General features: G+C 42.4%; 1 protein-coding gene across 1 annotated transcript in view; it reads right to left on the reverse strand.

Annotated features, from left to right (window-relative positions):
- Window positions 1-22,112, reverse strand: part of DMRT1 (doublesex and mab-3 related transcription factor 1) — a 60,274-nt gene that overhangs the window by 1,159 nt on the left and 37,003 nt on the right. The gene's annotated exons all lie outside the window — the stretch shown is intronic.

A 22,112-nucleotide genomic window follows, 5' to 3' on the forward strand; every position in this document is an offset into this window, starting at 1 on the left:
GTCAAGTCTGACTTTCTCTCACAGCCAGGCAAATCCAGCAGGACTGAAGGAAGGTCAGCAGTAGTAATCTGGATTTACTCCATCACTGGGAAGACGAGAAACCCTACCCTAAAACAATGCCAAACTTCCAGTTTCCCTAAAATCATGTATTTTTGCAGTAACTTTCTTTTGCAGCTTAGCTTCTTGATTTGTTCTCATTTGAAATACAATGCTAGTCATGAAGAGAAAAAAAAGGCATTATGGAGTTGAAGTCCCATGTATCATTTTCACTTACCTTGCCCACATGACTCTGCTGAGATCAATTCCATAATCATTTGTGATACTTTCAGGGAGTTTTTTCCCCATTTATGCATTTGCAGAAATTGGCTCCTTAATTTCATGCAAGTTTCTCCTTTGATGCATGTGAGGCACAAGGTAGACTGTAATACCACACTGCTGAAGCAGGGTCTACTCTTGTCTTTTATATCTGACATTAATATCTTTTTTCACTTGATGAATGGGATATTAAACCTACACTACATTTTCTCTTAGCTAAAAGATAAAGACAAGAATGCAGTACTTATTGTAAGAGGGAGCAATAAAGTAATTGAGATAGCTTTCAACTATTTTTAGACAACCTGTGAATGCTTCCACTGGGATCTGGGGCTGGAACATCATGGATCGCAACTGTATTCCTCTGCTATGTGGTCGAACGCACTTAAGCAGCTGAAGAGGTCTATCAAACATCTCCAGGCCTGAGGAGCCACCAGACTGCTGGAGGAAAGCACTGATTTGCACACGTACAGCCTGGAACAGCACTTCAGCAGCTCATAATCTGAACTGACTTGGTAGATTTTCACCTCCTTCAAACCCACCAATCCCGAAATGCAGAAGGTTGCAGGACTGGCTGCTGCAGGATCAGAAGCACTCCTGGAGAGACCGAAGGGCCAAGCTCTCTTGCACTGAGAGCGTATGAGGTGCTTCCCGAGGTTTTGTTCCCTATTCTGTGCACAAATGAGGTTGGTTGAGGAGTCCAAGAAGAAGAAGAAATCACCACCTCCTCAGTGTCTGGATGAGGATGCACTTAGGATTTCCAGCACACTTGTTCCAAAAAGTGTGTGTTTGTGTTTTCATCACAACCTTCAGGTCACTACCTAAAAGTTCCTAGGACTTGAATCCAAAGTGGCTGGAAAACATGCCAGTCAGGAAGAATGAGTGGAGGAATGGAGGAGCATTTCTGTTCCTCTGGAAATCAATTAAGTTTATCCTGGTGAGACAGGCTCACAGCCTGAAAGTACTCGTTGGATGGCCCAGTCTGCAGCACATTCATACAACAAGAAGCATACATCTTCAGGCGAGTAACCTGTTGCAGTGGTTCATGCTTTGACTACCATAAAATGACAGAACAGAGATGCCCTGTATCCAAGTCCACACTCAAATGCCAAATGGAAAAATCACCTAGCACAAAACATATCGATTGGTGTCTTCACTGCTGCATGCCAGGCCACTGAGAGCCTTAGCTTTTACCAGTCAAAATACATGTTTTGGTTGGATCTGGCTGTATCTGGCACCAGGAAATACCTCCCTCTTCATAAGACACCTTGCATTTCAGGTAAACCAACAGGCTGATGTGGCTTGAACAGGGCGGACTGGCTCAAGGGCTCTCTCTCTGACTTTGAAACCTCATTCTGCTTTGATCCAGCAAAGCCCAACATGCTTAGATTTAGGACATGTTGTAAGGAATCTCTGTTCCCACACTCTGGGGCAGAGGTATGAAGGAAGCGATTGGGGTTGAAAGGGGATAATTTTTTGTTTACTCCTGAGTAGCCAAATGGGCAAGAGGCTTATTTATTTGAAAGGATTTGTTAATATTTTTAGTGTGCATGTGTCTGGAGTGATGGAAAGGCCCATTTTTAAATACTGAGATCTATAAATCTCTGTGACAAACTTAGAGAAAGTTTTTTCTTTCCCCTAAATGGAAAGAGACCAGCAAAAAAAAAAAAAGGAAAAACAAACAGCAACAACCCAATATGCTATAGCATGGATGTTAAAACCCAGTAAAACTGTGACTTTGTTTTCATGGGCTATTTATCTGGCAATTCTATATTAACATACTGCAAGCCTGGCAAAATGAAACAGAGGTCAACACTTTTGTAGACAGATCCCTACCTTTATTTCTCACCACCTCAGGCAGTGGCTCCTAAGCTTTTTGGACCAGTGGAGCTGTGCCAAACTTCAGCACTTCTCCCAGGTCATCAGACATCCTTATCAAACTTCAAATGAAAAATGTCATTACATGAAAATGGTTCCAGTCCCGAAGTGGTTGGTCTCACAAACCAACCCAGAGTTTGAAGCCCTGACCTAAATAACACAGGTTGTTCTCCCACTGGCTTTCAAATTGATCACAGCCTCAAGAGTTCTGTGATTTGGGCCGTATACACCAGTTTCTCAATGTGCACAAGGACATGCAACTACAGCCACACACGCATGAAAGCTAACCTGGCACTACAGAGTTGTTATCTCTAGCAGATGAGAGGGCTACCCTTGGACCCGAGCCTGCACCGCTTACGGGGACGGCCTTCCACTGCAGTCAACGGGAGTCACTGAACTCAAGCACGGAGTGGTGAGTAGCTGCAGTGCTGTTAATCACTTACTCAAGATACTTGGATTGGGACTTGTAGCTCTAAAAAGGCAGCAAAAAGGAAATGAGCAATTCTGTTCCAGTGGTTTAATCACACAACAGTAAAATGTAGACGTTCCAAGTTCAAAGAAACAAAACCATGTTCTTTTTGATTTAAGTCTATGAGTTTCATCTGTTTGAGGTTTGTGGCCGATCCTCCCACTGTTGTTCACACAACCCTTATCTGTATGAATAACGGTACCAGAACTGGGTCTGTGACAGCTTTTAAATACCATTCCTTGATCTAATTACCTTTTACTCTTGGGAAAGCCTCCGAATACTTCTGAGCCATCTAAATGTGAACATTTTTCAGCTAATATAACAAAAGTGAGAAGGGATTCCAACTACAAACACAAAACCCTACATCTTCTGACACTGGCAGTCGCATTGACTTTTAACTTGAGTGATCCCTGGAACTCAATGGACTGAAAAGAGCAATACACTTTCAATGATGTGAGAAAGCAGAAGTATATTCATGCTTGAAAAGTAAATATTTTTGTGCATTTACATTTAAAAAACTATTAAACTCTCAATGAGAAGCCATTTTTAGAGATTTAAAGTTGAGCGGCACAACACATTTTTTAAAACTCTCTCACCTTCCAGCTCAGGAAAAAGGAAAATAAGTGTACCAGCCTTACACACTACAGAAGCCCAAGCACTTCTTCCCAGTGTGCATACAGAACTGCACAAGCACAGCCTCGCAGTAAGAGAATGAAGAAAAAGGAGAACAGATTCAGACTGGTGCTAGCTGCCTGTAAGGACAGAAGCACAGGTATGACATGTTTTCATGTGTGGGGGTGGACAGGAAATGCTTTTCATGGTATGTTCTCTTCTGTAGCCAAAGCATTTTACTTTTGTAAACACCGCTGGAAATGAATGTGGTCTCAGCAAGCAGTGAGTTCCCCTCCACGCTCCACAAACCCTATATGAAGTGTCTGGGAAAACAAACAGGTCTGGGAAACCAGTGAAGACAAGGAGCAAGCCTTGCTACCTGTGCAGGGTGCAATTAAAGCAAACAAAGCCTGCACTTTCCTCACATCAGCAACTGAAGGACCGACACCAGTCTTCCTGCAAGCATCAGACATAGTCGGGTGAGTGGCAACCTTCCAAAGGAAGGCTGGCCCAGTGGCCTGGAGATACTGCGGCTCCAACTCGGTTTAAAAAATACATGCCCAATTTCCACCAAAGTCGGCGCCGCTTTGTCACTCCATTGCCCAGACTGATCCTGGAGGGCTGAATCTGTCACTTAGCGCCTGCAGAACAGCCTGCCACGCTACGGTGACTATCATAACACGCATGAGAAGTGTCTAACAAAGCTTCAGATAAAGGAAAAAGGTTACTGCTGCAAGACCAGGCACTCAGAACCAGAGAACCATCAGAATGAAGGCTGGCTGAGCAACCGAGAGGAAGGCAAAAAAATAGTAATGAAAAAAGAGAGAGGGAGAGCGGGGAAAAAGAACAATCTATTGTGAAGAAGGTATTAGAGCAAAAATAAGAGTGCCAGGGTCTATCCTGACTTTGCTGTAATCATCTTAAGATGGGCAAGATGCAATCCCAGTGCAAACACATATGCAAAGACCAAGCTAAGTTCTCATAAGCGACCTTCACTCTGCTACCTTTCACCTGTGGAGTGCTTAACCCTGCAGCTGTACAACTCTTTTAGTATAGAGTTAAGCAATGAAAACTCAAAAAGATAATCTGTCCCTACTGAATCTCCTGTGTGGTCCGAACAAACCATCTGGAGAGATGGAGGACTGACTGTTTTACACTAGCACAAAGAAACCAAAGTCGACCACAGGCTGTTCCTTCTCAATCAGCCACATACGGGGATCAACCTCATACTCTGGTACTTGGGTTCGTGCGGGTCTAGAATACCAGCAGTCAGGAGGCCATGGCTCTTCAGGTCCCAGCGAGGACACGAAGCAGTTGCAAAACCACCAGAAAATAAGCACCAAACTTTCTTAGCTGTGTGTTCAAGGCTCCCTCTGAAAAGAAAGAATATTTTCTAAGGCTGCAGCAACTTGTGTTTTTGGTTGTCTCCCAAAGGAAGGGTTCTGAAAGAATATTCACCCTCAATAAATCTTCAATATCTTTCAGTTCTTCTGCACTACCCTCTGTGAACTAACCCAATAAACCACTGCAATCCACTTCCTCGTATCTCTCCTGTGTTGACTGCAATGCTGAGAAACTTAAAAGAAAATGGGACTGGTACTCCCTTGCTGCTTTGCATGTCATTAACACAAGGGCAAACAGTCCAACTCCAGAAATGTATGTCAGTGGATATTTTCCCACTGACAAAAGGTGTCAGGAACAACAAGCAGAGCTGTCTTCCACATGGGAAGAAGGACAAACCTAAGGATCTGGAACCAAAACCCCACTCAGTTTGTGTCTCTTAACACAGATATACGCTTTCACAACAGAAACCTTTTCCACCTGTCAAACGCCTGCCCTTCTCACTGACATTCAAAGTAATTAGGATTATCTTGGATGTCCACGGTAGGGCAAGCTCATTGTGTATTTTCAAACGACAGTAATTCTTGGCATTAGCAACATGGGATAAAAGGTAAAGATGTGAATGGAGATCTTTATCCAGCATGCCTCATCATTCTTTTCCAGTTCATGCTTGTACTTTTAGTAACTAAGAAGGCTGGGCTATAACTGATGTAATTAGAAACCAAAAGCTAAAGAAAATATCCTCTTGTTGAACTCCCTCACCTCTGGCCTTAAATTCTCTTAAAATAATTTGTGAAACAACCAAAAAAAACGCTTTCCATCTCTCACGTACGACCAATTGGACAGGAAAGATGCAAAGAAGACAGACTAGAAGTGCAGGTATTGAGACTCCAGTTCAAAACCTAACTCCAAACTGTATCAATCCAAAAGTCAGTATCTTTTAATTACAAGGTGATCAGCCTAAATGCCTGCAGATGCCATCTGGAGCAAAACAGTATTGATAAAACAAGGCTTCCTGCTACAAACACTGTTACATTTTGTGGCTAACTTCAAGTAATTAAGCCACTGTTTAAGAGCTAAGAATGGCAAAGAGTGAACCACCTCACAAAAAATTTCTAGAAGACCAAGCTTGTGCCTTTGTAAGTGTGTACAAAGCACTGTGTAAGTGCCTTTGCTTTGAATGATCTAAAGACAGGAGCCAGGTATCATGTGTGGAATTCAGCTGGTAAAATTTTGCTGTTGTCAAGCCCAAGATGGCAAAAGTGATTAGCTGCTCACCTCTCGTGCAACATATTCACCATACTCTGTTGGAGCCAGGTCTCAGCGAGGTATGTATCAGCTCAACTCCACAGAAGGCTCCCAGATTTATATTGCCACTGCTTGAAATTCTGATCACTAGTTCTTTCCAGAAACAGATACTGTTTTAACGGTTCCACAGAACAATCTTCTATTTTGGAAGACATGAAGCAAAATGTTCTCTGAGTAGAAATCTGGACATTTGAACATAAAGCAGACACTTGGCATTATTGTTACCAAGTGAAATGTGTGCTTCTTTTGACTTTTCTGTGCTCATCTCTGAGTGCAAGGATTTTGCACAACTAGACTAGAAGCATGATTATCTCAGCATCACAGAAGGAGAGAGACCATGGTCAGAGATCTGAAATACCTTTAACGTGGTAGTATTATTAAAAAGAAAGGGCATCTCCTTTCCCCTTTCCTACCATTCTCCAGTCACTTATTTAAACTTCTGTGCTGTACTGCGCACTTATTTGTGCAGGAACATAGTGAACTACATTGCAGAAGTGATTCTGCTGAAAAACAGCCATCCGCTTTTGTTTTGTATTGTCTCTACTGAGAAGATGCACAGGCCTCTCCTTAAGGCTGTGATTCTGTGTTATGACTGTCAGCAGATCTGCTTCAGGAGACTCCTACTTCCCTCAGACATTCACAGCCCAACATGGCAAGGCAGACACCCCACCGGTGGGTAAATTAAATTGTTTGCATGGCTATGCTGCAAACTAGAAGCCAAGAGATGGATAACGCCTTTGAAAGGAGTTTCTCCCGAAAAACTGAACCATTTCAAAATTCAGGACAGAGAACAGAAACATATGAGGAAGCATTAATTTCCAGGGAAGGTGAGGGCTGGAGGGATTCGGAGGTCTGTCAAGTGTAGAGCAGCACGGAGTCTCAGAGAAATGCAGTGATTTGCTCTGATCTCTCAACAGGGCTCTGAAAAAACTAGAACCTTTAACCTCTTGATTTCTGTAAGTCAGGTGCTACTTCTCTATTTAACACAGAACACTAGAGACTAAGTTGCCATCAAAAAAAGACGTCCCTGTTGTGTTTTTATTCCAAAGACAGAGGTAGCTCTGAGAAACGTGGACCCTGAATCCACTTTTCGCACTGTTTTTCTTATTGCTACAGTAATTAAAAGCTATGTTCTAAAAATAACATTAGAGCATACACTTACCCATCATTTCTCATAAGAAGTATCTAACTATCCTGCTAGCCGACAGTGCATGTGCCCTCTTCCGGGCATTTTACCCCACCAGGGCTGGTGTTGCACATCACTGCCTTACTGTGGGGCCAGATGACTTGGGACTCCCTAGACTCTCACACTCCCAGGGGTTGCGACAACGCTGGGAGTCAGAGTTTCCAACTCCAAAGTACTCCTCCTGTGTGGAGTCTTAAGCCATGAAATGAACAGCATTTATGAAAAAGATATTTTTTCGTGGAAAAAAACCCAAGGCATTCCACAGATCCAGGTCAGAGAGAGGCCACACAGACACGTCAACCGTGGTAACCTCCAGTGAGAAGGTAAAAAGTCTTCTGGGCAACGGGGCAACTGCTCTGAGGAAAGGGCTTGTGCACTACCCCTATCTGCAGCACAGCACAGGAGACAGCTCGTGGCTCTGCAGCAAAGACTGCCTTCCCGTCTGCTCCTGGGCATCATTACGACACGCTTGCTCTGGTTTTGCTTGGTGTGCTTATTCAAAACCTGCCTGAACGAGAAGCTCCTTCTTACTAACCAGCTCAAGAAGCATAAAGTGTCCTGCCTAGAAAATACATCATAATTTACAATAGCTGTGGCAAAATAATGTTTTCTGAAAAGCAACGGTAACTCTAAAGAAAACAGTGCACTAAAGATTTTGGATGATGTTATCATGCAGTGGAACACATGGAAAGGCAAGACAAGACACAAGGTTTCTCCCTTGTGTAGCTACGCTGAAGGAAGAATCCTAAGAGCTCTAATAATCGCTTATAATTTTTCTGCTGTTCCACACAGAAATCTAAACCAAGCACTACACTAGTTGAGTACCTCCACCCTCCTGGGTCAGAAAGTCTGTTCATCTTCACTGGCTTATCAAGAAAAAAGGAGGATATCACAGCTCATCCAACACCAGCACTAGCCATATAAACGTAAACTTTAATTCTGTTCACCTCTCTTTACATTTTTATTGTTGCTTATGTCACTTTCAACCTATAAGGCAAGGATGAAATCCATGACTCTTGTCATCAGTCATGATGCTCAAAGAGTAACCAAATAGTTAATAATGATGGCCTCAGCTCTTCCAGGTTTAATGACATTCTTAATTTAAGAAAATACTGGCTCAGTGCAAAAGTTCCATATTATACAGCTTAAAGATTTTTTTCGACATGATTTGCAAGCTTTTGGAAATCAAGAGGTTACTAGACAATCAGAGAAAATGCCAAGTCTAATGAAAGTGATCTGTTATGGTAGATACAATAGATTTTTCACTTGCAAAGAATAGATTTTTTTTTAAATGTTCTTATAATGTAAGTTTCTTTGCTGGCAAGGGACAGAAAAAGGACCTGCAACTCGCACCGTACTAGTGAAAGCAGCAAGAGGTTTGTCACTGACTTCAAAATAACCAAAATGTACTTGTGCACGATATCACCAATGTCTGTGCTCAAAAATGAACAAGACAGAAGAAGGAAGAAGCCTCATCATTTAGAGAGTAAAATTTAAGTGAATTTACAGTTTAAAAAACACAGAAGACTTCAAAGTGACTTAACACTACCGTGGCATTACTGTTTTTTTTTAATATTAACTTCAATTTGGAAGCAAGTCAAGCAGCTTTGCAGTAAAACGGTTCAATAAGTATTGATCAAATATGCAGCAAAAGACAGGTATATGCATAAACAGAGTAAAAATGTTGCTACTTATTTTAAAGTGAGATTTATGCCTCCAGAAGTTTAGGAACCCCACTGCAATAAGTCACTCTACTTGAGAAAACAGGGACAAAAACTGAACACAAAACATTTTTGAGGTAGTCAAATAAGCAAAATGAAGTTTCACACAACATTAGGCTTACGACAGACCCGCTGTGTTATATTTATTTCCACTAACACAACAGTAGTATTAAATGCATTCTGTGAAGTGCGGATGTGTAATGGAGACTTCTCCCACTCGGGGTGACCCGCCAGCCTCTGGCTGACCACGTGTGACCACTCTTTGAAAGTTTACCCAGGACAAGGCCTAAGTGGACGTGCCAAGCTTAACTCTGCCTTTCGTTACTCTGCGCTGCATGTCCCTACGTCCACGTCCTGCAGATTTCCAGGGCTCATCCCAGCGTAAGGCACAACGCCGACGGAGTGCGACTGTCACACCTGTCTACTGCCACCAGCTTAGGGGCTATTTCCTAAAGCACTGCAGGCACCTACACTGTTTTAAGGATCTTCACAGCAGCCTTGTTCTGAAGCGCCAAAGACCCCTGAAATTACAGTTAACATTCTACAAGCTGTGGAGATTTAAGGCCTAAAAATCATAGTCCTTTTAGATCTCTAAAAGGCTACCAGCTCATTTAAGTGCTTTTGTGACAGCTTTCCATAGTAAGATTACTAGAATTGGCCCAAACATATCATCTACCCATTTTTCAACATACATTTCTACTTGCCTTTATTTGCCAAAACTCAAAGTCAGCCTGTGTGGATCCCTCTGATAGGAGATGAACATTAAGGCACATTAAGTGGTAGAAAGGTTTATCCAAAAAAAAAAAAATCCCACAATACTTTATCATTGCTACCTGTTGCACAGAAAACTAAGTCAGGTTCCTCAGGTCAAGTGGGTCAACCGATGGCTGTGTCAAATGTTGCCTGCTTTCAAGAGCACCACTCCAACACCATGCCTCTATTAATTCCAACACCATTGAAAATTTAAGTGAATTTTCGTGAACACTCCATACAAAACTGGTTCTACGCTGTAAGGGCAGGGACAGCTGCAGAGGGGGGGCTGCAGAAGAGGAAGGAAGGGAAGAACGAGTGCAGCGCAAGCCATCCTCTGCTGCAAGGCATAGCCTCACCGCCCTTCACTGCAGACAGAGGTCAAGGGGGGAGACTGCAGGGGCCACAGGGGGTTTGCACCACACAGAGTGACTGAAGATCTGTTAATGTTTGGGGTCAGGACAGGCTTTTTCTCTCCCCCGGAAGCACGAGGAAGGCAAGGTAATACCTGCCTCCTTCCACACGCGTGTAGCTGATAGAACAGTACAGTAACACAGAAGTGGATGAAAACAGCTGATGTCTCCCCAGTACAGCTGACTCTTCTACAAGCCTCCTTCAGCAGCAACATCCCTCTGCTTCAGACGGATCTGTGTACCCAGACAACAGGTCCCTTGCAGAGAGAAACAACTTTCCACAGGTGCAATGAGGTATTTCAATTCAGTCAGCAGATGCTGCAGTAGATATCAAATAGGGAAAGCGGAGGGATGTAGTCTGGGCTGCTGAAGAAGGTCAAATCTTCCAGGCACCTGAAAACGCAGGCAAATGTGTACCTGCATCTCTGCATGTCTAAGCATCTCATGAAAACCTGATCCAAGCTGCAGAGTCGGGCGTCAGCCTTACAGTACAGGGCAGACATCAGCCTCATGGTTGAGGAGGGCTAGTTGCTTTCAATGCAGAGGCCAAATTCCTCCCTCTTCCTTCAACCTCCATTTAGACTGCTTCAGCTTCACCTGCATTAGCTCTTGCCAAAGCACTCATAACAAGGGGGACAGAGCAGACTCCTCTTGGTAAGCCAGTGACGTTTCACACAGCTGCTGAATCTACCTGCACAAACCCCACTGCACCATTTATGCCTCAAAAAAGTTAGGAACGCAATCCAACCCAAATTAAAGTCACTTGGAGACACCCCAAGGATGCAGCTGAGAGATGGGGCAAGCAACATGTGACATTTGGTAGAGATAATTTTATGAACTAGAACTTTATATTCATCCAAGAGAGGAGACAACAACAACTGAGATTAATAAGGTCTTGATTTAGAGTATTTAGGAGGTTTGAAACGATATTCAAGGGGACACAGCTATCTCAAATCTGTCTTAAGCTGAAACTTACCAAAATGTGTTTCATATAGCCAAAAGCCAACACAAAAATCTGTTAAAAAAATGTAGTGTAAACAGTTGTTTCAGGGTGGGAAAATAAAACATTCCTTGCAGTGTCTGCAACTGCTCTGAGACAGAACTTGAAAGGGAAAATGATTTATAAGCAAACAGGAGAGAGAGAGTTCATTGATTTTTCTTTTTCTTTCATGTCCAGAAAGGAAACAAAACTGGTGACAAACTGGACTGAAAACATTCTTTTACTTTCAGCAGTCTAAGACACGATTAGTGCCGTGCTTGGGGTAAATAAACACGCTATGCACAGCATTTGGGGTATGATTCAGATGTCATGCGAACCTTCTACTTGTGAAGGTTAAGTGATTTTACAGACACTGTGAGATAAACATCAGACACACAGCTTTAAAGTTGGCATTGTACAATTACGGGAGAGCAGGAAATAAATTCAGAGATGTTAAATGTCTATTTCTAAAAAGAAATAAAACCACTTTTTTTCTTTTTTTCTTTTTTTAAATGACCTACAGGGAGTCCTATGCGGTTATCTTGGCTTCTCTCCTTTCTGGATAGCATTTTGATATGAACCCTAGCAAATGAACTCAGACGCCTTCTGCTTTCCTCTCCTCCTGTCCAGCCCGCAGGTGCAAGGAGGGGTGGCCCTTTCGGAGCCGACGGCGGGGACAGCGCAGAGGGGCGTCGGGGCGCTGCGGGCACCTGCCCCGTCCCCTGCCACCGTCCCCGTGCCACCACGCGACGGGAGCACGCCGCCAGCAGCAGCGGCACGCAGAGAAATCGGCGGGCAATTAGGACATGCCGAGCCACTATCCTGACAGAAATTACCACGCCATTTCCAGTTTTCGCCTTTAAGCACCAACAGCAATAAAAGGATAATGAAAATGCTGACACCCTCCTAATTAGAGAGGGGAGAGCAGAGTCCGAGCATGAATACGTGTTTATACCATGATCTCATCTACGAGCGAGAAAGCAGCAAGTGAAAGCGAACCCTTCTATAGCATGCTAAACAAGTCCCTTGGCTTTGCAAAAGCCTACCGAGATAGCTTTACAAGCCTGGTGGATTTCCATTTTTAAAGTGAAAAACATCTTTGTCTAAACAGTTTCTTGTGCGTTCTCAGTACGGCAGGCAAACAAAATGTCACTTACAAGAGAAAAGCAGCTGTTACACTTGCACGTCTCATCTACTTCAACAGGTTTGAGAGAAAAAGAAATATAATTTATTACAGCCCATTTAGCTCTGCAACAATTGCCCTTCAAAAGCTGAAGGAGAATAATGTAATTGAACATACATGCCTTCTTTGCTGCAGAAACCTCAAACAGCCCCGGGCAAGAGCTAATACAGATGTAGTACAAGGCATTAAAAGAGTGCTGGGTGCTGTAGCTAGCAATTATCCTGGTATTTAACCAAATCTATCGCTCATCAGGAAAGCATTTAGTGCAGTAGTCAGAGCGAGACAGGCTGACATGGAGTACAGCTACTTAACTGTCCCCTCTAGCGATTACACTTTCTCAGCCTGAGAATCATGTCAAATTAAACAACTACACATTGACTTTTCACTTCTATAAACATTAAGGTGTGATTGACAACTCCTGGATGCTATAAGCCAGTCATTATAATCAGACAACATATTGTTAGCTTATTTGTGGTGTGGGTTTTTTTTTTCCCCCATTCTGAGCAGTTTCCTCCTGGATTGCTTTTACGGTGCTCTACAGACATGTTTGCTTTGCTTCCCTGCAGGGTAATTGTAAGGAAATGCCACCCCCTTCACGAGACCTTTGTATGCATGTGGGAAAGCAACATAAAATCAAGTGACATGACCTGACATACTGGTTTTTTTTTTTTTTTTTGGTCCAGGCCAATGCTTATCCATTTAAAACAAATTTGGGGATGTCTGGACAGCAGCAATAGATGCTAGGACTGCACAAAACACCTCAAGCATACATGTTAGTGTTTCACCTTTCTGGAGTATTTTTTCCAAACTTCTGCCCTAAGTGCTGGGAGTCTCTTTAAAATCTATCTACAGTAGACACCAAAAGAGGAATGAGCTGCAACAATGGGAAATTAAATGACAAGCTGCACAACAGCGTTCTGAATACATATTAATAAAGAGCTCAACTTCCCTAGGGCTACTACAGCATTGCTTCGTCAAGCCACCGCTTGCTATATATATCTGAAGACTGCAGGTTAGCAAAGTTACTAGAACCTGAACAGGTACATAAAGCAGCCAAGGCTGCAAAGAAAAATGTTCCTTTGATTTTATATGCAACATTCTGGCACCTGAAACCACTACGTTGTAAGCGACAGCTTCACTCGCCAACCCTCTAATTCCAGCCACAATACTAACATAAAAGATGTCCAAACTTTCCCCTCTCAAAATAAAAGGAGAAATTAAAAAGTCTTCATACACAATGCAAAACACTTTTTACACTCTTTCCCCATTCTCCCATGCCCAAGAAACCTCACTGGATCCTTAAAAGCCTGTAAGTTCTCTGGTGAAGAAGCAGGGGAGATTAATTCATTAAACTAATTATGAATATGAACAAGTCTCGAATACTAGTGGGTGTCTAGGTATTTTTATCATTACTGTATCTGAAGCTTTAGCCTCACACAGCCTGCAGTAGACTGAAATGTAAACGTCACAGTTTTTAAAAAAGTAATGAATCAACTTAATAAAATTAATAACAATAAACACGCACTTGCATAAACTGTTTTGAGCTAAGAAAGTAGGACCTCACTGCAGAATTAGCACTCAAAGCAAAGACAACTACAGAAGCTGAAAAAAGCTGACGACAAATGAAGTACTGTTATTTTTTCTCTCATAGTATGACAGTCCAACTGCTTTTTCCACTTCCCTACTCTATTTAATACTCAACCGTGGAGTTCATAAATCCAAAATTAAGCATAACAGTATTTCAAACATTACACCTCTCCCTCTGGTTGAAAACCTAAGCAGCCACAGTCTTGCAAAACCAAAAGACTTTAATGAAACAGTCCAGAACATGCAGTCGTGTTTCAAACACAGAAGGCAAAACAGTTACAGCACTAAAGACACTGTAATATATCTTAATTTCTAGCTTTTGTAGCATGACACTGAAATAACTTTATCATAAGAAGCACTTAAAAACCTCTCCGGGTTATCTCCAATCTTTTCCTTCACTTTTTTTAAATCACTTTTAAATTCACTTTTTTTTTAATAAGCCATCAAAGTACTAACTTCAAGGAAAGCAAGTTACCATCCTCGTTTGCAGGCTGACCAACACCACGTGCTTTCCCATGCATGTGGCTATTACTCCAGGGACACTTGTCAGGCTACCAGTTCCCCAAGATACCGGATTTATCACCATATAAAGGCTCACCAATTTACTTAGACACAAAATCGCTTGGTCATATTTTGCATCAATTTCTTATGTATATATTTGGACAAAAACACCTACCATTTTTTCTTATTCTCCACAATCTTGTGTCAACACCACACTTTAAGGGACTGAACAAGCAGGGAGAACTTCTGCCCTTCTACCATACAGCCAAATACACCATTAACTTTTGTACTTTCCGTATTTTAAAGTTTCTGGGTAAGTTTCCCCCAAACCCACTCACTCAAAGTCGTATCTTTCAAGCTCTGGGAGACATTCACCAAAAAAAGCTGCGGTGGGCCCCAGCCGCGTTGTGGTGGTTACCCATCGGCGGCATCATTTGTGCCCCTCGGAAGGCGCGTTCGCTGTACGGGGCGCCTGAGCACAGCTCCACGACTGCCCTTTCCTCCGAAGGCGAAGGCCCCGGCGGTTCACGGGGTTGTCCTCTGATAAATTCAGTCTTGGCGCCTGTCATTACAACCCTACAAAAACAATTAGCCCAAAACTAAAGAAAAAAAAGAAAAAAGAGTAAAATTTCCACTTTGCACTTTTAGCCAAGCATCGAAAACCTGTGATACGCAAAGTACTATATCTTCAACTGCATTTTTTGAAACTAAAAGGCTGCTTTAAAGGAAAGTTACAACTGAAGTGCAGCTATTCCACACAATACTGAAATACTTTTAAGAAACAGCATAAAAATAAGACAGGGCACTGTCAGAGAAATCCATATATGTACATATGCAGTGTTTGTATATAGAATGTGTGTGTAGCATGTGTATCTATATATCCATGTATATATATATCTATATCGATATATGAACCCACACACAAGTACGGGTATGTGTATATTATATATATTATATATATAAAGCTAACTTTCAGTCCTCAGAAAACAAAAGCTATCCCCATATAACAGCCAAATTCCTACATAACTCAATTTCGACATCTCATCTGGTGTGAACTGCACTCATTCCTAGTGTAAACCCCAGCGCGCTCTGCAATGATATACTGTAATGTCACATCGCAATCTGGATTTACTATAAAGGGCTGCTGACGAGTTTCAGAGCAGTAAACATTGCTGCGAGGTGTATTTCACACTGAGCTGGTTTTTATGAAGAACACTTCACCGCCCAGCCACGGCACCCAGATGATGAATGGTGAAAGATGCATGACAAGCTTCATCATTGTTTGTAAATCTTAACTGTTCCTGCTCACTAACTCTGCAGGCAATTTTCAAAGACAGCGGCCGACAGAAGGACAGCACAGCTCTCCTGAAGGTTATTCAACTTGTACTTGGCCTAAGCTATGCCTGCGAGGAGCACTGAAAATAAACTCTTCGGTTACACTGAAGCTTAGAATTAAAAACAACCGATGGGCAGGCACGCTAATGGTGCCTAAATTAAGAAAGCCCATTAACCAGCTTTGGTACCCGTCCTGCACCCTGCCCCGCAGGGTCACATACATCATGTGCAGGCAACATTGCCTGCTATTATTTACACATGCAATATAAATATGCATATTTGTAAAATGGGCAGAATGAATGATGGGCCACCTGCTCACGCACCGTGGTTCCCCTGTATCTTCTGCAGTTACATACCACACGCAACCATCCTCCAGGTCTTTGCCCACTGCAGGTAAAAAAGCTACTTCTATCCTCTTCCACCCAAACTTCACCCTCGTGGCAGGGTGCAAGGCACGGAGTGAGGAGACTACTCAAGGCACACAGGCATGGCCATGGGGAGAAATTTTACCCCTCCCCGTTTCCCCTGAGATCACTCTTGTGAGGGAACAGCACCAGGGTCTGCAACAACATCTTGGAAAGAGCAACAACTCTGCTCAGAGCCGCCCTGCTAAAGCCACTCTGCACTGCCTGCAAGGTCTCACTACGACTGCTTTGCTAGAGATCAGTAGCAAACACCTTTTCTTTTTTTTGCTAATAATGCTCCTCACAACCTGCAAAGGGTTGCTGTTGGGAAGGCTTTCTATACGCCGCAGAGGCTGCAAAAGAAATAACTTAGCTGGAGATTCTCATCTGAGTGGAGAAGGTAGCATAAATTGTGAGACAGCCTGCGCAGAAGTTCACTCACAGAAAAGATTGCAGCTGCGTACAGAGGGAACTCGCTCTTCTCTTAACCAGTCAACACGTGAGGATGCAACCGCACGTTAAAGCAAAGCAAATCAGTGAGGAGGTTTTGCTCTTTGCTGAAAGTACAGATCCTGCCAGGGTAAGCACACAGTTATCACTACTGTCCTCACTAAATGTCTTTGTTTGTTTTATCACTTTAAGGTAAAGTCTGTTTCACCAATTTATGCTTTCCACAAATTTCTGCTGTAGTGGGAAAAGTTCTGTATCCAAAGCTAACAAAATCAGAGGGTCAAATCCATAGCTAGTGTAAAAGAAAAGCTTAACTGATTGGGTGGATTTTTATAAACAAGCATCCAACATCCTCTAAAATGGGAGGAGAAGAACCATAACCTCACCAGGTGTAGTGACACCCTCTGTCCCTCAGCAAGACTAGCTCAAACAGGTGGAAACTAAGTTCAAGGCTGCAACTGATATGAATCGCTGGTCTCTGACCTACGGCTCTAAAATGTTCCTTACTGCAGGAGGGACTGAGAAAACAAACTCCCTCCGTAAGAAAATACGAAGGAAAGCAGGGATGGTGTCAGAGAAAGGAAATCAAACAGAGCCTTTACTTATCCCAGGGCAACATTTTGCCACGGCCTTGCAGAAAGATGCGCTGATCCGCTGGTGTGAGGATCCAGTGCTGCGACATCAGCTCTGCCATGTGCTGTCGCGGCTGCGTCCTCCGCCGTCGGGTGCCGGCTCTCCGCAACGCGACCTGCTCAGCAGGCATCAGCAAGAGTGGACGGCATGTTTCACAGCCAGCTGTTTGCAAACTGGGGTCCACGGACCACCAGGGTTTGATGAAAGCAAGATCAGCACCTGCCGTGGATCAATAAATCAAAAAAGACAAAAAAAGCGGGCCCAGTGTATCTTCCTCAGAAGGGAAGAATTTTCCAGTTGAGTCCTTGTTCTCTTAACCAAGTGCCTGTAACACTTACGAATGTCTAGGCTTGAATTTAAAAAAGCCTGCATCCTACCCTTTGATTCACACAAAACACTCTATCTAGCACAGGTAAGTACACTCCCTGATAAAAACCTTTCTCCCAGTGATCAACAAGTGCCTGGGCCGATCCCCTTCTGGGTGAACATGCTTTTGCTGGTGAGGGTGGAGTGGGTCCAACCTGCCCTGCCCAGACTTCAGGCTGCCTGCTCCTGCCCACCAGGGCACCGTGGCTGTGACAAACTAAATTACACATAGTTTTCATGACAGCTTAGTATTCCTCCTAGAGGATGCTAAGGCCTCAGTCCAAAAACACCTGTATCTCTGGGACTGGGGGAAAAAACAACAAAAACTTCAGTCTGCCCAGCTGCTTCTGCCACAGTACTAGCACCATCCCCACAGCAAACAGCAGGGTCTCATCAGCTGCCTGGCATAAATCAGCAAAACTCATGAATCAAACCTGTAATTGTGCAATTGTGCAATGACCAGTTGCTTTGCTCCACATACTATTTGATTTCTGTGTGGCTTGGAGTGAGCCTAACATAAAGATGGCACTTAGAAAAGAAATTACTAAAATGAACCTTTTAATCCAGAATAATTGAAGTAGAAGGAGATTTAACCAAGTGTTTCAAATTCATGTCTCTTCAGGAATTCCCTTCTCTATCGATCAGGCCTTATAAATTTATTTTAATATTGGCCACATCTTCACCAGTCCAACCTCATTCAGAACACAGACCATTTACAAAAAGGCTTGAACACATAAAAATGGCTTGTCAGAACTTACTGATTGTGCCTCATATTCTCAAATGTATCTTGATAGCTGCTGTTACAGCTAATGGAACAATGAAGTATGAGTAAGAACATCACAAATGAGGGTTGGCAACCTGTTTTTGATTTCAAAAAAATATTCCCAAACTCAACAATTGTCTAGACAGCTAAGCACAAAATTCAACTTTTTAGTCAAACTGAAAATGATGCATTAAAAGGGATCTGCCAAAAAAAAGTCTGCTAAAACACTGCAAGTTATCCAAAATCTGTTCTGATGAAAGAAAGAATAATATGTTTTCTGACTTCCACAGAAGTTTGCTCAGCCCCAGACTACACACGAACAGCGAACCTACTTCACGGACAATGCCTGCAATCCAGGTCACCTGAACGCAAGTCAAAGTTTCTGAATGTACCACCTTTATTTAGCCCAGGTAAATATATACATACACACATCCATCATAGCCGCACACAAACCTTCCCCACTTATAAACACACACATATTATACTGTATCATGCCGAGAAAGCCACAAAACACAGGTTTTTACAAGAGTCCTGCATACGAATGAGAATGCTGCAGGCAAGAAGAGTAGAAGATGGTGTCATTTGTGCCATATGCACAACCACCCATGTGAATCAAGGCTTGGAAAACCACAAACTAAAATCTACTAGCCTTCATGGCATCCTTGCAAGGAATGCCTAAGGGAGACCGCACACAGCATAGCCATCTGAAATATAAATAACGACAAGGAGAACGCACAAAAAAGACAAACAATTGCACACTGATCAAGTGACACAATGACAAAAATACAGAGCTTTAAGCTGACTTCAAAATCTGCAGATTTTTTACCATCTCCTCTCTTTTGTCTTATTTCAAAATTTCCTTCCAAAATTTGGCTGTAAGATGGATAGTTAGCAGAGAATACAGACTAAAGTTTCAGCAAACACTACTTCCTCTTTCATCACTATGAGATGACAAATTCTTGAAACGGACGCCAATTTTAAGCAAAATATACAGGCAAACAAACAGACAGACACCCCCACACACCACACAAGCTATATATCATTTAACTACATCATTTCTAGGAGCTGAATAGTATTCTCCCCAAATATTCTGCTGTTGAAGCCACTCTACATTCAAGATGTGTTTCTGCTGGTGCTCTACTAAAAAGCCATTCAGAAAAGGCGTTGAAGTGGTGTCCTCAGATTTGACAACACCTTGTCCCTTGCTGGACTGTAAAGCCACTTTCTCAGTTTGTGCAGAGTGGTTCTAGCCCTCTGGCACAGGGAAACTCTGAGTATCTTCTACTTCTGTGCCCTACCTTTAAGTGATTTATTAGCATAGCTCAGTCAGTGCAGCTTGTCCACCAGCTGCAAATAAAGAGCAGCTAAATTGAAGTTCTTTTTCCACTCTTTGGAGTTACTTCTCAGACATCCTGAAACAGCCCCTTTTGCTGCAGCGCTGTTTCTGTAGCTTGAATGCTGGTAAGGAGCAGTACAAGTTCAAGGACCTGGTCTCACCGATCTCTGCATGCCAGGGCTCGATTAGACCTCTCTGATCCTACCTCCAGGTGCCACCTGTGACTCTGGAACACTACTCTCACCTTGCATGGCACTTCGAGGGCACAGATTCATGCAAAAATACTGCACATAAGGAACATCAAAAAGAGGCCTAGCCTTTACACACTGCAACTCAAGCTGAAGAAAAACGTCCTCACCCAGGACCTCTCCTGCATTTTTCTGGTGTACAGCATTCCTCACATTCTGACACTTCTTTTACTGAAATTAAACTTTTTGTCTTAAGCATGGAGACTGTTTCTAACATGCCTTTAGTTGTGAAACCATTGGAAGAGACTCTTTACAGAGCTGCTCCAGTCTGGGTGGGCTTCTCCAATGGATCAGCACTATCTTCAATAGGGCATCCAACCACACAGAAGGAAGAATCAATCTACTATTTGGACTCTGGGAAAGTCAAGGAGTTGTTGTCTGATCACTGTTCCTCAGTTTCCACAACTTGAAAACAAACTGTAAATCAGTTGTTTAACTTCTAGACAGGACTCACTGTTTGAAAATGTTTTAAAAATGTTAAATGTTGCTCTGCTGGTAAAAAAAACTATTAGCAGAAATGCTTTCCCTTGGAAAATGCCGTTTGCTGATTTAAACAAAACTGTTGACATTGTTCATATCAAAATAAGCACTTCATGTGAGTTTTTCTCATTGGTGTTTGGAAGGCATTTCATGCTCCTGCTTTATGTTCAAGCTGCAAATACAGTACTGTTCTAGAGGGTTCATTGCTTGTGTTTCCATCTATCCTGAGATACTGACAGGAAAGGAAAAGACCAAACTCATTCAGCATGTAAAGCAACTTCTTAAATTCAAGCCACCTCCTTAGCTGCAAGCAGAGACACACAAGGTAATGACCTCAATAGTTCACATAATAAGGACAAAATTTTTATTCCAAGCTATTTTTGAGACAAGGTATCTGATTTTAAATCGAAGGAGTGTGTACCTGTTTGCAAATAGAGGGATTTTTCTCCATTACATTACATTACTATTTAGATGTAAAAATTTTCTACCACTGTCCCAAATCTGGTAACTACCCCCATACAGCTAAGCAACTGCTCAATTTTTAACCAGCAGAAGTAGGACCTGGAGCTAAGCACTGAGTTCTGATCTATGCATGCACCTTCATATTGTCTTGATCAAGTCTTGTGAAGGTATTTCAGCATATATTTAATTTATGCACAGAGGGACCTGATTCAAACTCAGTGGAAGATACTCATCAATTCTGGGCACCAGCTCAATTCTTAAAAATACCCACTGGGGAAAAAAAAAAAAAAACCTGTCTGTTGGATATCAATGGGATTAAGGCACCTGGCTCTTTGAGACTGGATACACTTTCGTGACTGCTGTATACACATTCTTGTTCCTCTGCTTCTTGCACAAGGATCTCTCAGCTTGGCTTCCAAAAGACAGACACATTTTAAAGTATGCTTTGCATGCACAGGGACTGGTAACAACCTCTCATGCATGTTTTCCTCTCATTGCTTGTGTTTTAAACACACAACAACAAAGCAGGAAGAAGGTGAGGAAAAATATTTTGAAAGTACTGAGCAGAAAATCCCCCTTCATTTTAAGAACGATTATATACAAATTACAACCTGGTGATCTAGAAGAGCCCTCTGAAAATGTCTTTTGCCATTTGTCACTGGTTTATCTTATTTGCCACCCTATTTCTCCAGTTTCAGCTGGAAGGGCAGCAGCTGTGCTAGTTGGAAGCAAAATCATTTTATTTAGAACCACTTCAAATTGCAAGGAGGTTGAGTGATGGTGTTTTGTCATTCAGAAAATGTCAGCTCATTACTATATGCAACACACTGTAACATGGTATGACCTCATGAACAAATGTCAGAAGCTTCCTTAGAACTTCTCACCATTCATAAAAACAAAGAAAGTGTAAATCAGTGGTCTGCTAGCTCATCTCTCCTCCCTTTCAACATAACTGGTCTAAACAGGCAGTTAACTTAGCAGAACAAAATTAATGAAATAGTCTGACTGAAATACTAACTGAGATAATATATGAACTGGCAAAACCTCTATAAAGCTGAAGTTACAACTGAAGTGTGGGTAATAGACTGCATGTGTTATAAGACCATCTCTGATTTGTGGCCGCGAATTTAATAACCATTTCTATGTTAAAGATACAGGTTTCAAATGTTTTGAAAATGTGGCTGCAAAATGAGTTTTTTCTTTTGACCTGTTGCTCTTCTATATGCACTGTTACCTTCCTGTAAAATTTCTGGAATACCAGCACATAAGCCTACAAACAGATCTTAAAAAATAGTTAAGGCCTTGCTGCAGGAATTACTAGGTGAAGTTTTATAGCCTGCATTAAATAGCAAGTGAGACTAGATGGTCCTAATCTTCCCTTTTGGACCTGAAATC

The sequence above is a fragment of the Dromaius novaehollandiae genome, chromosome Z, assembly GCF_036370855.1.
Source record: "Dromaius novaehollandiae isolate bDroNov1 chromosome Z, bDroNov1.hap1, whole genome shotgun sequence".
NCBI lineage: Eukaryota > Metazoa > Chordata > Aves > Casuariiformes > Dromaiidae > Dromaius > Dromaius novaehollandiae.